Source organism: Salvia miltiorrhiza, chromosome 2 (assembly GCF_028751815.1).
Source record: "Salvia miltiorrhiza cultivar Shanhuang (shh) chromosome 2, IMPLAD_Smil_shh, whole genome shotgun sequence".
Taxonomy (NCBI): domain Eukaryota; kingdom Viridiplantae; phylum Streptophyta; class Magnoliopsida; order Lamiales; family Lamiaceae; genus Salvia; species Salvia miltiorrhiza.
This window is the reverse complement of record NC_080388.1, coordinates 61,074,135-61,087,459: the sequence shown is the minus strand read 5'-3', so window position 1 is coordinate 61,087,459 and position 13,325 is coordinate 61,074,135. Positions and strand designations below refer to the sequence as shown.

The following is a 13,325-nucleotide window of genomic DNA, read 5'->3' as shown; positions in this document are numbered from 1 at the left end:
TTCACCATCGTTGCTTCCCCTCGGTTTGACGGAACAGGAAGTCACCCCTCTCCCGGTTTACAGAAACAGGTACAGCAAAGTACCTCTCCCCTTTCCCCAAAAATGCTAAGTCAATTCAAACGCTATGGTTATTATGCAATATGAATCATCTTCACACCTTAGGGATTTCATGATTCTCGTGGAAGGGAAAGAGATTTCTAAAGCTATTGTTCATGAGTCTAGTGAGCTCTTGTTTTTCTATAATCTTGTGTTAGTGAAGTCTGTTGTTTCTATATGGGAAAAATGATTATGTTATTTATGCTTATTCTGAATTCTTTAGAAAATAACATACTTGTTGGATGATATGCAAACTGGATTCGAAATAAAGGAGCTTAGTATAGATACCTTGCAATTGTTTTGTGTTGGTAGCTGATGTTGTTGATTGGATTCAATGAGATGAAAGCTGAAACAGCAAATATTGTTTCTTGACAATTTCAGGAGGTACTAAAGAGGAATGGAGGAAATTCGAATCAAGACTTACCTCTCAAGGTTTGGCAGCAGAAATCATCTTACTCTCTCTCAAATCTGGTGTCTAAAATCTGGTGTCAAAGGGAATGAATGAAGAGTGTTGTTGGCTGATATGTTTATTTGAAGGAGTGCATTAATGGCTATACTTGAGTAGTCTACTAAAATGGCTGATTTTGTTCCCACACGCATGCCTTCCCTTTTCTTTTCTTGATGTAGTAGGTAGGAAGTTTGGTTTGTTTTCTTGATGTAGTAGGTAGGAAATAGGGATGTAGTGAATAATAAGTTGTAAAGTTGTGATGTGATGAATAAAATAAATCATTCTCTGTTGGTAAATCTATATATGTTATTAATCTCGGGTCTTGCTAAAAATACAAAATACTCTAAAAATTCTCATATTTTGATTGTTGACTTCTCATCCATTAACATCGTGACTTGTAGAATAAATCTAAATTAAATCTGTAGATTTAATTCACTTCACAAGCTGAAATAAATCCACGACTCGAGTGATAAAGGTAAATACATAGAAATGATATTTCTATTGCAAGTAAAAAAAAAAATAACTTGACTTTACTAAGTCAGTTATAAATCTAAAATTATAAATTATTGACTGGCTCAATAATTCGATTGCGATCATAACATGCAATTGCATTAAATTCAAATATCTAGGCTAACTTAACAGGAAATTAATCACTGGATTAAAAATAACTGAGGATGCAATAATTTAAATATCGCATTTACTAATCTTAATCATAAAATAAAATAGCGGGCTACTACATACTACCCCCCTTAACAAAAATTTCGTCCCGAAATTTGCATATTATCGCACCAGTTCTGATATCTTTCTAGCATCTTACCTTCAAATTTTCATGTAGTTTCTTCTTATCCATGGTGTCTCCATGGATTTTCACCAAAGTGATGAACTCGTTTCTAAGCGGTTGCTCTTAACGATCCAAGATGTCTTTTGGCTTTTCTTCATAGCTCAAATTTGAGCTAAGGACCATTTCGTTTTGGGTGGATCACGTCATTTGGATCCAAAACATACTTCTTGAATTGGGATATGTGAAAAACATTGGACATTCTCATAACTTGGCGGTAACACCAATCTATAGGCTATTGGGCCTATTTTCTAAAATCTCATATGGTCGCACAAGTTGTGGTGTAATCTTTTCTTTTACGTCAATCCTAGTTATTCCCTTGGAGGGTAATACTTTTAGGAAGACTTTGCCTCCTACTTTAAAATCTAACTTAGTTCGGCGCGTATCAACATACGATTTCTGTCTATCTTGTGCTTATTTTATTCTTTATCTTAATATGACAAACTATCTCAATCATTTCGCCAGTCATATTTGGCCCTCAAATTATCCTTTCACCTATTTCATCTCAATAAAATGGTGATTTGCATTTTATTCCACATAATGCCGTATAAGACGCCATATCGACGTTTGCCTGATAACTATTGTTATAGGCAAACTCAATCAATGGTAACATTGATTCCTCACTCCCACCTCTATCTAGTTCTACTACTTTTAACATGTCTTCGAGAATCTGAATTGTTATCTCAAACTGTCCATCTGTTTGTGGGTGGAAGATAGCTCTGAAATTAAATCTTGTGCCTAATTCCTTATGCAAGTTTATCTACAGTCTGGGTGTTCGAATCGTTGTTTGAAGTAATTGACACGGGCACGCCGTGCAACGCATAATTTTTCAGACATATAATTGGGCTAGTTTGTCTGATCCGTATGCGATCAGTATTGGTTCAAAACGAGCGCATTTCGTGAGTCACTCCACTATTACCTCTCTTGCAATGTGCTCCCACCTGCACTCTGAAATCTTCAATGGCTGTAACTTTTCATACAGTGTTTGGTGCAAGTTTTTCACTTGTTGGCATGCTAGGAGTTTCTCAACAAGTGAAGCTATATCTTTCTTCATACCTTCCCACTAGAATTTGTCTATTCAAGTCTTGGTATATTTTGTGCTTCCCTGGTGGCTAGTATATGATGTGTCATGAGCCTCGCTCATTATCTCATCTTTGAGTTTCTCATAGTGTGGGATACACAATCTTTCTTCAATCATTAACGCAGCATCCGACGTCTAGTGGTAACGTCCAGGCTTGCCTATTCCTATTGATAATGTATTCTCTCCAAGGTCTCATTCTCTTTTTTTTTTTTTTTTTTTTTTTTTTTTGCATTATCAGCTTTCCTATAAAGTTGGGTGTTATTACCATCGTGGCAATAATCCTTTCTACAGATTCTAGTGGTTGAACCACTTCTAAATTCATTCTACTAAAATCTTTCATGGGTTCCTCTTCCTAAGTAAGGGGAGATCCCAACTTAAGTTGAGTCTTACGACTCAAGGAGTCGTCTACCTTGTTAGCTTTGCCTGGGTGGTAGTTAATACTACAGTCGCGGTCCTGCGCTAGTTCGAGCCATCTTTACTGTCTCATGTTAAGATCTTCTTGCTCGAAAAAGTATTTCAAACTTTTATGGTCTTTACTGCAGTTAATTCTAGTTTATGAGTTGGCTAGTTCAATTCATGTGGTTAATGCTATCGTGATGCGTATGTTGCCACTCTTCCTTCTTGCGTTAACATGCAACTAAGTACTCTCCTTGAACGCGTCTGTACAACCCACATATTCTTATCAGCTGTTGGAACAACTTACACTGGTGCGGTAGTTAACTTCTCCTTGAGCTCTTGAAATCTTTTCTCACATTTTTTTTTTTTTTTGTGCAAGAAAATTTGATTCCCTTCTAGGGTAACTGTGTCATTGACTTTGCTATTTGAAAAAATCCTTCTATGAATTATGAATCTGTGATAGTAATCTGTTCATCCCAAGGAACTTCCGATCTCATTAGGGTTAGTATGCGGTCTCCATTGGTGTACAACTTGTACTTTTCTCAAGGTCCACTTTGATCCCTTCTAATGTGACAATATGTCCCAAAAGTGACTTCGTTGAGCCAAAATTCGCACTTGTTGAACTTGGCATAAAGATGCTCTGTTTTCAACTTTTTTTTTTTTTTTTTTTAGACTATCCTCAGGTGTTTCTCATGGTCCTTCTCGTTCCTCGAGTAGATCAAGACATCATCTACGAAAACTAAGACAACTTGCCTAAGTATGGGTGGAACACTCGATTAATGAGGTCCACAAACATGGCTGGTGCATTGGTCAATCCAAATGACACCACTACGAACTCATAGAGTTTATATCTAGTTCGGAAGACCACCTTGGGTACATCTTCTCATCGAATCTATAGTTAATGGTACCTAGACCTTAAATCTAGCTTTGAGGACACACTCACTCCTCTGAGTTGCTTGAAGAAGTCGTCTATCCTCGATAGAGGATACCTGTCCTTGAGTGTCACCTTGTTCAACTCTCTATAAGTTGATGTGTATCCTCGGTAGAGGATACACATTCTCAATGTGCCATCTTTATTCTTTTACAAAAAGAACGGGTGCACCCCGGTGAAATCTCCAGGAAACATTTGGAAATTCACGTACGATTGTCACGTCTCCTATACTTTTCTCGGTTTTTTTTTTTTTTTTTTTTTTTTTTTTTTTCTGTGCAAGTACACAAGGTAGGGTGGACACCATTTTCTTATCATCTTTGTTGCTTGAGGGGCGGAGATGATCGTCTTTCTCCTACCCATGCTGATCCCATGAAAACGTGTCAGTTTCTTCCCCGTGGTCGAAAAGAAATTTGACTTTCATTGCAAATGATGGTGGCATAGTTCTCAACTATCCATTCCATTCCTAAAATTATGTATAAGTCTCTCATCGGCATAACATACGAGTTGTTCACTCCAACTTGAATAATTTTTATGCTTAGCTCTAAATTCAAGCACACATGTGCTATTATTGTTGTTGTTACTATCGCTGGTGTGGTTACTGCTCTTGGTATGGTTGGGCAAAGCTTGGATTGCTCAAATGCAGAGTCTGAACAGGCGAGTTTAGCCTGAGACCCGCCCTTTGTTGCTTATTCGGGTAACGATTTGTATAATGTTCATTCCAGTTACTATGCAACAACCTTCATTACCAGTCCTGGAGAGTTTCCCATGGTTCTTGTTCCACTTTGGGCAGGGTGGAGTCCCATACTTGTTATCCCCCATCCGTTTTGAGGTGTCATAGCCACGTTGCTGGGACGTCTGCTCCTGCCATGGCCCTTTCCTTAGCTTGGCCAGGGTTACTATATCCCATTCTCTTTTTCTTTCTCAAAAGTTCTGAGCCCGAGTTTGTGGAGGTGCAGACGTAGGCGCAGTTGCTGGTCTCTCTCCCAGCATTGCTGCCTCAATGCATAACGCTTTGCTAAGCGACTCCACGTAAGACGATCCACCATGGCTTGCCCAAGCCATTCTAATCTCTTGTCCTCAGTCCGACACAGAATTCTTTTAACCATCTTTCCATATGTGTCTACTTGCTCTAGCGCATATCTTGACGTATTGCAGAACATCATGCCGTATGGAGTAATTGTTGTTCTTCTTTGCTTCGGATTGTTAAATTCCATTTCTTTCTTTTTGCGATAGCTTTTGGGTGTATACTTGTCATATATTACAGTCTTAAACTATTCCCACCTTAAAATTCCTAACTACTCAATTGTCATTGTCTTCCTCCTTGCTTCCCACCATAAGTCAGTTGAAAGGATACGCGAGACGTTCCTGTGTAAGAAATTGAAGATGCGCTCACTAGCTTCTCAGCCTTCGTAGGATCTCCTATCTTATCGAAGACAAGTGGATTTTCTCGTAGAAATAGTTATTATATTCTACATTTTTGTTGTATGGCTAGTGGGGCTTGTTCTGGCCCCGGTACTGGGCCTTTTCCATTATCTCGGGGAATTTTTTTTTTTTTTTTTTCCTCTCGGACACCCTCATTTGGTGGCATACTGATGAGTTGACATATAGTCATTAACGCATTATAAAACATACAGATGCATATCATCACTTCTGTAATTTGTTTCTTGATTTTCAAATCTTGTTCGGACTCTTTCTCATGCAAGTATATAAGTAACACTTGGCAGAAGTGACTTGCCGCAAAACACCAAATAGGTTGCTGAATAGACATAGGAAATTTACATCAATAAAGACTATTTCATTAACATTTGGATATAGATCTACTCATCTATCCAAGTACTACACGTGGTGGACTGGTTGTCTAGCAGTTATCACAAAAGAACTTAGTCACATTACGCCCTGTGAACCAGCGTTTCAGTACTAGTACTAGTCAAACAACTAAGCCAGCATAAGGGCATAAAAAGCATCAGAACAATCAACATTTCTGAAAAACACAAATAACGTTCTACTAAATCCATAAGAGATGGTCTAGTTGGATCACGTGCTTGACCCTTCGGTCGAGGCATACGTGCTAGATGGATTTAATCTGGTGAATACTTGTTTGTCTTTAGGTCACCGGAAATCTACTAACAACTAATAAACCACAATGATTTAAATCACAAAAGACAATTTGGCAAAGTGTTTCAACAATTTTGTCAAACAATTGAAAAGGAATGACCTTAGGGTAGAAATGAATTGACTAAAAGGTCGAAACGAAATGACCTAATAATTTGAACCCGCTTGGCTTTTCAGATGAAACTTTAAATATATAGGTTTAGAGACCCATATATGACGACTACTGAGATTTTGGTCATGTGGACTGGCCAGGTCCGACACAACTACTTCTCAGTCACTCGGAAATACTTTTCCGAACTTGGCAACTCTTGTTCATTGGCTGCAAAAGGTATATTTGGTCTAAAATCACCACTTTCTTCTTAACATCTTGAACATGTCCTTGAGAATATTCTAGAGCTTCTCAAACTTGGAGTCTGTCTCCTAGTTTAATGCAATCCTTAAACATCTTCTATAGGCGAAATAAGGTAGGCTCGACCTTACTCAACAATCTTCCTCTACATGATCTTTATGTAGTACTCCTAGTACTTAGTGTTTTCTTCACATAGTGCTTGAAATGCAATCATATAATTTGAAGTACTCTTCCGTGTTATCGCAAAAGACCTTCTGAATCATCACACATTCAATAAGGAAATAGCCTTTGCTCATCTGAGCACCTTTATAGGGTATGTGTCACCATATGTAATGCTAAGTCATGGAATGACCTTAGTCAATGCTCTTATTCCGGCTACCAGACTAAATACCTAATCCAAGACGTTCTAACTGAGGCGATGTCCTCGATAGGTTAAGGTATGTATACTTATCTTGAGTATATCCTTAGGGTCTCATTAGAATCTTAATTCATTTGTCTCAGCATTGATCCACTGTCGGCGCTTCTAGCTATTATTAAACTCTGAACTATCTTCGAGAACTTCCCTCGTCTTACCCACTTGCGTAAACTTTTATGATCAATCATAATGGTTGGTAATTGTCAGTACCCATATCACATCTCGTCTTTCCAATTCGTAGTAGGTGATCGTAATCAATAGGTATTCTCAGTCATGTCCTCATCTAATATGATAGGTACTGTAAGCAGAATGGTTCCGAATACCTGAAACTATAAGCTGATAGCTTTAATCGAATTATTAACATCATATACAAAGCATTTTGACCCCTGGTAAGTCTAATTATGAAGTTCATTGATGAATCATGAAAGTTATCCTCAAGTCATAGCTAGTGATAATCGAGGCTAGAAGTGAGTCTCAACTTATTAGGGATTAGCTAACTGGTTACATAAGTCATACTCATCGCTATAAGCAATATCATACTTAAACTATCATTGAATAAGGCAATAGTCGATTAGGTGCTCCGTCTCGTGTGAACAACCTGAATGAAGAACTATGCCTGCTTCAGTGATTCGTGCGTGGCACTCCGCTTGCACTGCTTTCATTGGATTCTCTTCCTCTTTCTTAGCTCTTCACCATTGCTATAGTGAAAGACTAATTGAGTTTCTAGTTTGTATTGTTCTTCTTGTAACAGTGATCATGCATTCTTAACGCATCTAAGTTCATTGAGATATCTAATCAATCAATAAAGCATAAAACTTGAATGTAAGCATCAGTACATTCATATAAAACGTGAACTTCTCAATGTTTTAAAATCATTACCACCTTCTTTCTTGCTGAGCATGACGATGTGATGAAGTGCTGAGCTTTTGTCGACTGACACTTTTATACTAATATCTAATCTAGGGCTAATTGGGTAACTCTTGGATTCAGAGCAAACGATCTGCTCTGATACCATTCTGTCACGACCGAACCTAATTAAGGATAATTAAATCGGGGAAACCGTGACTAAGGGAGGGAGATTAGAAGCGGGGATAGAAAGGGGGTGAATAAATAATGAAGGCTCGAAATCAAATCATTGTTAAGGAGGGACAATCATAAGATAACTGTTGTTTAGTCACAAGGACTCGATTAACTCGTGAGTTCGGATGAACCCGACTTAGCTTAAAGACATATTACTTGAGAGTATGCAGCGGAATAACATAATCTGATTACATGTATGAAGACATGTATCCAAGAGTCCATTTTAAACTCATGACAAAAGCTCCGCTCATCACTTCATCTTCATCAGCCATTGCTCAACCTGCACATTTAGAAATATATGCAGGGCTGAGTACAAAAGTACTCAGTGGGCACGTATGCCTAAATATACACATCATTGCGTAAAAACTATAAATTGTCATGCCATCATAAACAGTACAGCAAGGGAGTTTTAGCTAAAAGGTCCAAGCTTACTAAATTCATTTGTGATTCTTAAAGTTCGTCTGCAGACTAAGTTCTCTTGTAATCTATCATATCTGGAACTTTGTGCCGGAGAGGTGGCCACCTCTCACGGACACTTGACCGGCCAACCCGCTAGATGACTCACGGTCACTGGTGTACACTAGTCCTGGCAGGATAGCTATCAACTGCTCAGGACCCGAATTCGATTGCATCATTGGCAAAGCCAAAGCAGATAGATATCATACTAAAATTTAAACATTTTATGGCAAGACAATACTTGAAATAACTTTAACTCAAAGATTTTATCATGAAATAACTTGCTTGAACGTAACATTTAAACTCATTTGATATATGAAAGTAATGCCCACCTGATAGCAAAGCTTTGCTACAGTTCAGTAACCCCTTGACTAGTTCTTACTCTTGCGCTTAACCTTTAATGCGAGAACATAAGGTCAAACCTTAACTCGATGAAAATTCTCAAATAAATGAGAATGCGTAAAATAAATATGCATGACTCATATTCCTTTAATTAATAATCTAACTATTGGATTAAAGCTCGTCTTATGATATCGGATTATTAATCTTAATTAATCCACCCTTCTTAGGATATTCTAGCCCGCTTACTAATTAATAACATCGTCTCAATTTATCAGTAATTAAAAATAATTGAGTCTAATTCATCGATTAACAAATCTATAATTAATCTCTAGTTGGGCTCAATAGTTAAAGCAGTCCAAATTATTAAAAGAAGTCTAGCATTTTCAGCCCATCAGTCTGGGCCCAAATAATTAAATAATGCTAGCCCATTGCTAATCCATATAAGAATTCCTTAGCCCAAAAACAAAGAAGCCCAAATTACCATAATTTCGGCCCACTCCTCAAATAACTCTTAGGTCCAATCTAACAACCCATCTCCCATCTCTCTTCTCACATTCACGGCTGCACACGCAGCCTTCTCCTCTCACCTGAAAACTACCGCCGCGGGTGACCTTCTCCGGCGAGTCGTCACCTGCCTTCGTCGGCTCTGCTTTCGCCCCTGACTCCACCCCTCTCTCTCTGTTTCTCCTCTGCGATTTCCCCTTCACATTTTACAAATTGAGCCCTAGCTCTTTTCTGGAGTCGCCGCCGTCACCTCGGCTCTGAAAATCCGGCGACATCGCCGCCTTCTGAAGTCCGACCCATCGTCTGTCCTCTTCTCTCGCCGTCTTCACCTTCCTCAGTCTCGACGAAGCAACCCAATCGAGCCCTAGGTTCCTTCGGCTCAGGCGACATCGCCGCCACTTCCCGGGCTCGATCACGCTTCAGATATTCCGGCGGAGTCGACGCCGTTCTTCAGCTTGTGCCGTCTCCTGAAAACTGGCGTCTCTCCTCTCACTTCACAGATGCGAGGTAGAAAGAAGGTGAGCCCTAATTTCCCAAATCAGAAATCGCCTCCACCGCCGTCACTGAGTAACCGGCGAGCGGGGCCGCTTCTGACGCCGTTCTGAGGTCCGACGAGGTCGGCTCCTTCCATCGCTGTCAGTGCTGGGTGAAGGCACCACGAATCACCGCTGTTGCTCTTCCGAGCTATGGTGAGGCCGACGCACCATCGTTTCTCCTCTCAATTCCGCAATTTCAGAAATACACAAACTCAAAAGAATTGAGCCCTAGCTTCTCTTTCCACAAGGCGTCGCCGCTCTGTGATTCGGTGAGAGTCATCGTCGACCTGTTATCGCGAAAGGCCGCTGCCTTACTCGACTTCGGGCGAGACAGTAAAAGCTTCACCATCGTTGCTTCCCCTCGGTTTGACGGAACAGGAAGTCACCCCTCTCCCGGTTTACAGAAACAGGTACAGCAAAGTACCTCTCCCCTTTCCCCAAAAATGCTAAGTCAATTCAAACGCTATGGTTATTATGCAATATGAATCATCTTCACACCTTAGGGATTTCATGATTCTCGTGGAAGGGAAAGAGATTTCTAAAGCTATTGTTCATGAGTCTAGTGAGCTCTTGTTTTTCTATAATCTTGTGTTAGTGAAGTCTGTTGTTTCTATATGGGAAAAATGATTATGTTATTTATGCTTATTCTGAATTCTTTAGAAAATAACATACTTGTTGGATGATATGCAAACTGGATTCGAAATAAAGGAGCTTAGTATAGATACCTTGCAATTGTTTTGTGTTGGTAGCTGATGTTGTTGATTGGATTCAATGAGATGAAAGCTGAAACAGCAAATATTGTTTCTTGACAATTTCAGGAGGTACTAAAGAGGAATGGAGGAAATTCGAATCAAGACTTACCTCTCAAGGTTTGGCAGCAGAAATCATCTTACTCTCTCTCAAATCTGGTGTCTAAAATCTGGTGTCAAAGGGAATGAATGAAGAGTGTTGTTGGCTGATATGTTTATTTGAAGGAGTGCATTAATGGCTATACTTGAGTAGTCTACTAAAATGGCTGATTTTGTTCCCACACGCATGCCTTCCCTTTTCTTTTCTTGATGTAGTAGGTAGGAAGTTTGGTTTGTTTTCTTGATGTAGTAGGTAGGAAATAGGGATGTAGTGAATAATAAGTTGTAAAGTTGTGATGTGATGAATAAAATAAATCATTCTCTGTTGGTAAATCTATATATGTTATTAATCTCGGGTCTTGCTAAAAATACAAAATACTCTAAAAATTCTCATATTTTGATTGTTGACTTCTCATCCATTAACATCGTGACTTGTAGAATAAATCTAAATTAAATCTGTAGATTTAATACACTTCACAAGCTGAAATAAATCCACGACTCGAGTGATAAAGGTAAATACATAGAAATGATATTTCTATTGCAAGTAAAAAAAAAAAAAAAAATAACTTGACTTTACTAAGTCAGTTATAAATCTAAAATTATAAATTATTGACTGGCTCAATAATTCGATTGCGATCATAACATGCAATTGCATTAAATTCAAATATCTAGGCTAACTTAACAGGAAATTAATCACTGGATTAAAAATAACTGAGGATGCAATAATTTAAATATCGCATTTACTAATCTTAATCATAAAATAAAATAGCGGGCTACTACAAATGGATCAAGAGTCTTAAGTTTCCCGATGGGTACGTGTCAAATATTAGTAGATGCGTTGACATGAACGCCCTGAAGATGCACAACATGAAAAGTCACGACTGTCACGTGTTCATACAAATCCTTCTGCCTGTTGCATTTAAAGAACTTCTTCCTAAGAATGTTTGGGAGGCAATTACAGAGTTAAGTTTCTTCTTCAGAGAATTAACATCCCGCAACGTGGCCATATATGACATGAGAATACTGAGTGAGAAGATAGCTGTTACTCTTTGCAAACTTGAGCGTATCTTCCCTCCTAGTTTATTTGATTCAAGCACCTACCAGTTCATTTGGCAGATGAGGCACGATTGGCTGGTCCAGTGCAATATCGGTGGATGTATCCTTTTGAAAGATATTTGAGGACATTAAAAAATCATATAAAAAACAAAGCCAAGGTTGAGGCGTCCATCGCCAATGCATACTTACTTGCAGAAATGTCAACCTTCTCTTCGTTTTACTTTGAAGATCAAATATCTACAAAGTGGACAACTTTGCCTCGCAATATTGAGATGCCTGTTGCTGAAAATGATGATCCTCTTTGTCTCGCCATATTCAAACCTATTGGGCGTTCACTTGGCCGAGGGACGAAGAGATACATGGATGAGCGCGAATGGCTTGCTGCACACATGTATATTTTGAGCAATTGTGCAGAGGTTGCAGAGACATATAGCAAGTGAGTATTCTCGTTCAATTTACGTATAAGAAGTGTTCATCATATATAGGTGTTAACATATTTATTTGATTCTTTGTATCCAAGGATCTTCGAGGAGGAAAAACGATATGCAAATCCTTACATGACTGATGCAGAGTTTGAAGTCGCGTTTCACAACGAGTTTATTGTGTGGTTTAACCATTACGTAAGAGACGATAAATTTATGTTAAATATACATTTACTTACTCTAAAATTGGCTAGCAAACTTAAATGATATTTGTGTGAAACAGGTTTGTCGTCCTTGTAACGACGAGTTGAACCCTTATATTAGGTCGCTTGCAGCTGGACCATTAAAGGAGATTGAAACATACTCCGGCTATTTCGTGAATGGCTACAGGTTTCACACAACTGATCATGATAGAGAGAGTGCGACTGTGAACAGTGGCGTTTGCATAAAAGGCTCGGTCTATGGTAGTGATAGAGATGTGCTAGACTTTTATGGGCGTCTGCAAGAGGTTTGCGTGCTGGAGTATCCGGGGTATCCAATTAAGCAGACAGTTTTGTTCAACTGTGAATGGTTTGACTTGTCGGCTCAGGGAACTTCTATTGATACAGACTTCAAGTTAGTTTCACTGAACCACACACGAAGATATAAGAAGTATGATCCCTTTGTTTTGGCGAGTCAAGTAGTTCAAGTGTTTTACTGTCCCTATCCCAGTACGAACCAATCAAAGAAAAATTGGTGGTCAGCATGCAAAGTCAACGCAAGATCAAAGGTTGAAGTGTCTACTGCAGCATCTACATCAACATTAGATCAACCATTTCAAGAAGAAGTGGTTACTATTATGCCTACTCACACAAGTGTAGGCATTGAACAACCACTTCTCCTTCATCCCCTCGGTGGAGTCGTTGAGATTGAAGATGACGATGAAGCAGAAGACGATGATTTCCCGTTGACATCTAACGATAGTGATGATGATAGTAGTGATGCTTATGAATAAATGTAAATGCACATTTTGGTTGAATTTGATTGCAAATTTGATATGTTTGTTAGTTACTGTTAATGTTATGTTTCGCTATATATTTGTTAATTTAATTGTATGCAACAGGCATCATGTCTACCTCTCGAGGTTTCTTGGGATTTGGGAGGCGATCTGGCGTTAATGCGCCAGAAGCTACAACAGATACATCTGATGGGTCTGGGACGCATATTTCTGGGACCCCCGAGACTCCCCAAGCTTCTAGTAGTTCACGGGCTAGAAGGCCTAGGGGCCCTACAGCTGCCGCTATCAGAGAAAGAGAGGTTAAGGCACCTGATGGGAGGACGGTATTTCAGAGGCATCCTACGACTGGGTAAGTATTTTAGTTAAAATTACTGTTTCTCGTACACCATGATTAAGTGACAAAATTACTTGTACACAG

General features: G+C 39.0%; 1 long non-coding RNA gene across 1 annotated transcript; it reads right to left on the bottom strand.

Annotated features, from left to right (window-relative positions):
- Window positions 1-7,780: 7,780 nt before the first annotated feature.
- Window positions 7,781-10,494, bottom strand: LOC131010842 (uncharacterized). Its single transcript, XR_009096676.1, has 3 exons — window positions 10,310-10,494; window positions 8,535-8,597; window positions 7,781-8,026 (listed from the first exon to the last, which is right to left on the bottom strand). It is a non-coding gene; the product is annotated as an uncharacterized LOC131010842 (long non-coding RNA).
- Between the last annotated feature and the right edge of the window lie 2,831 nt (window positions 10,495-13,325).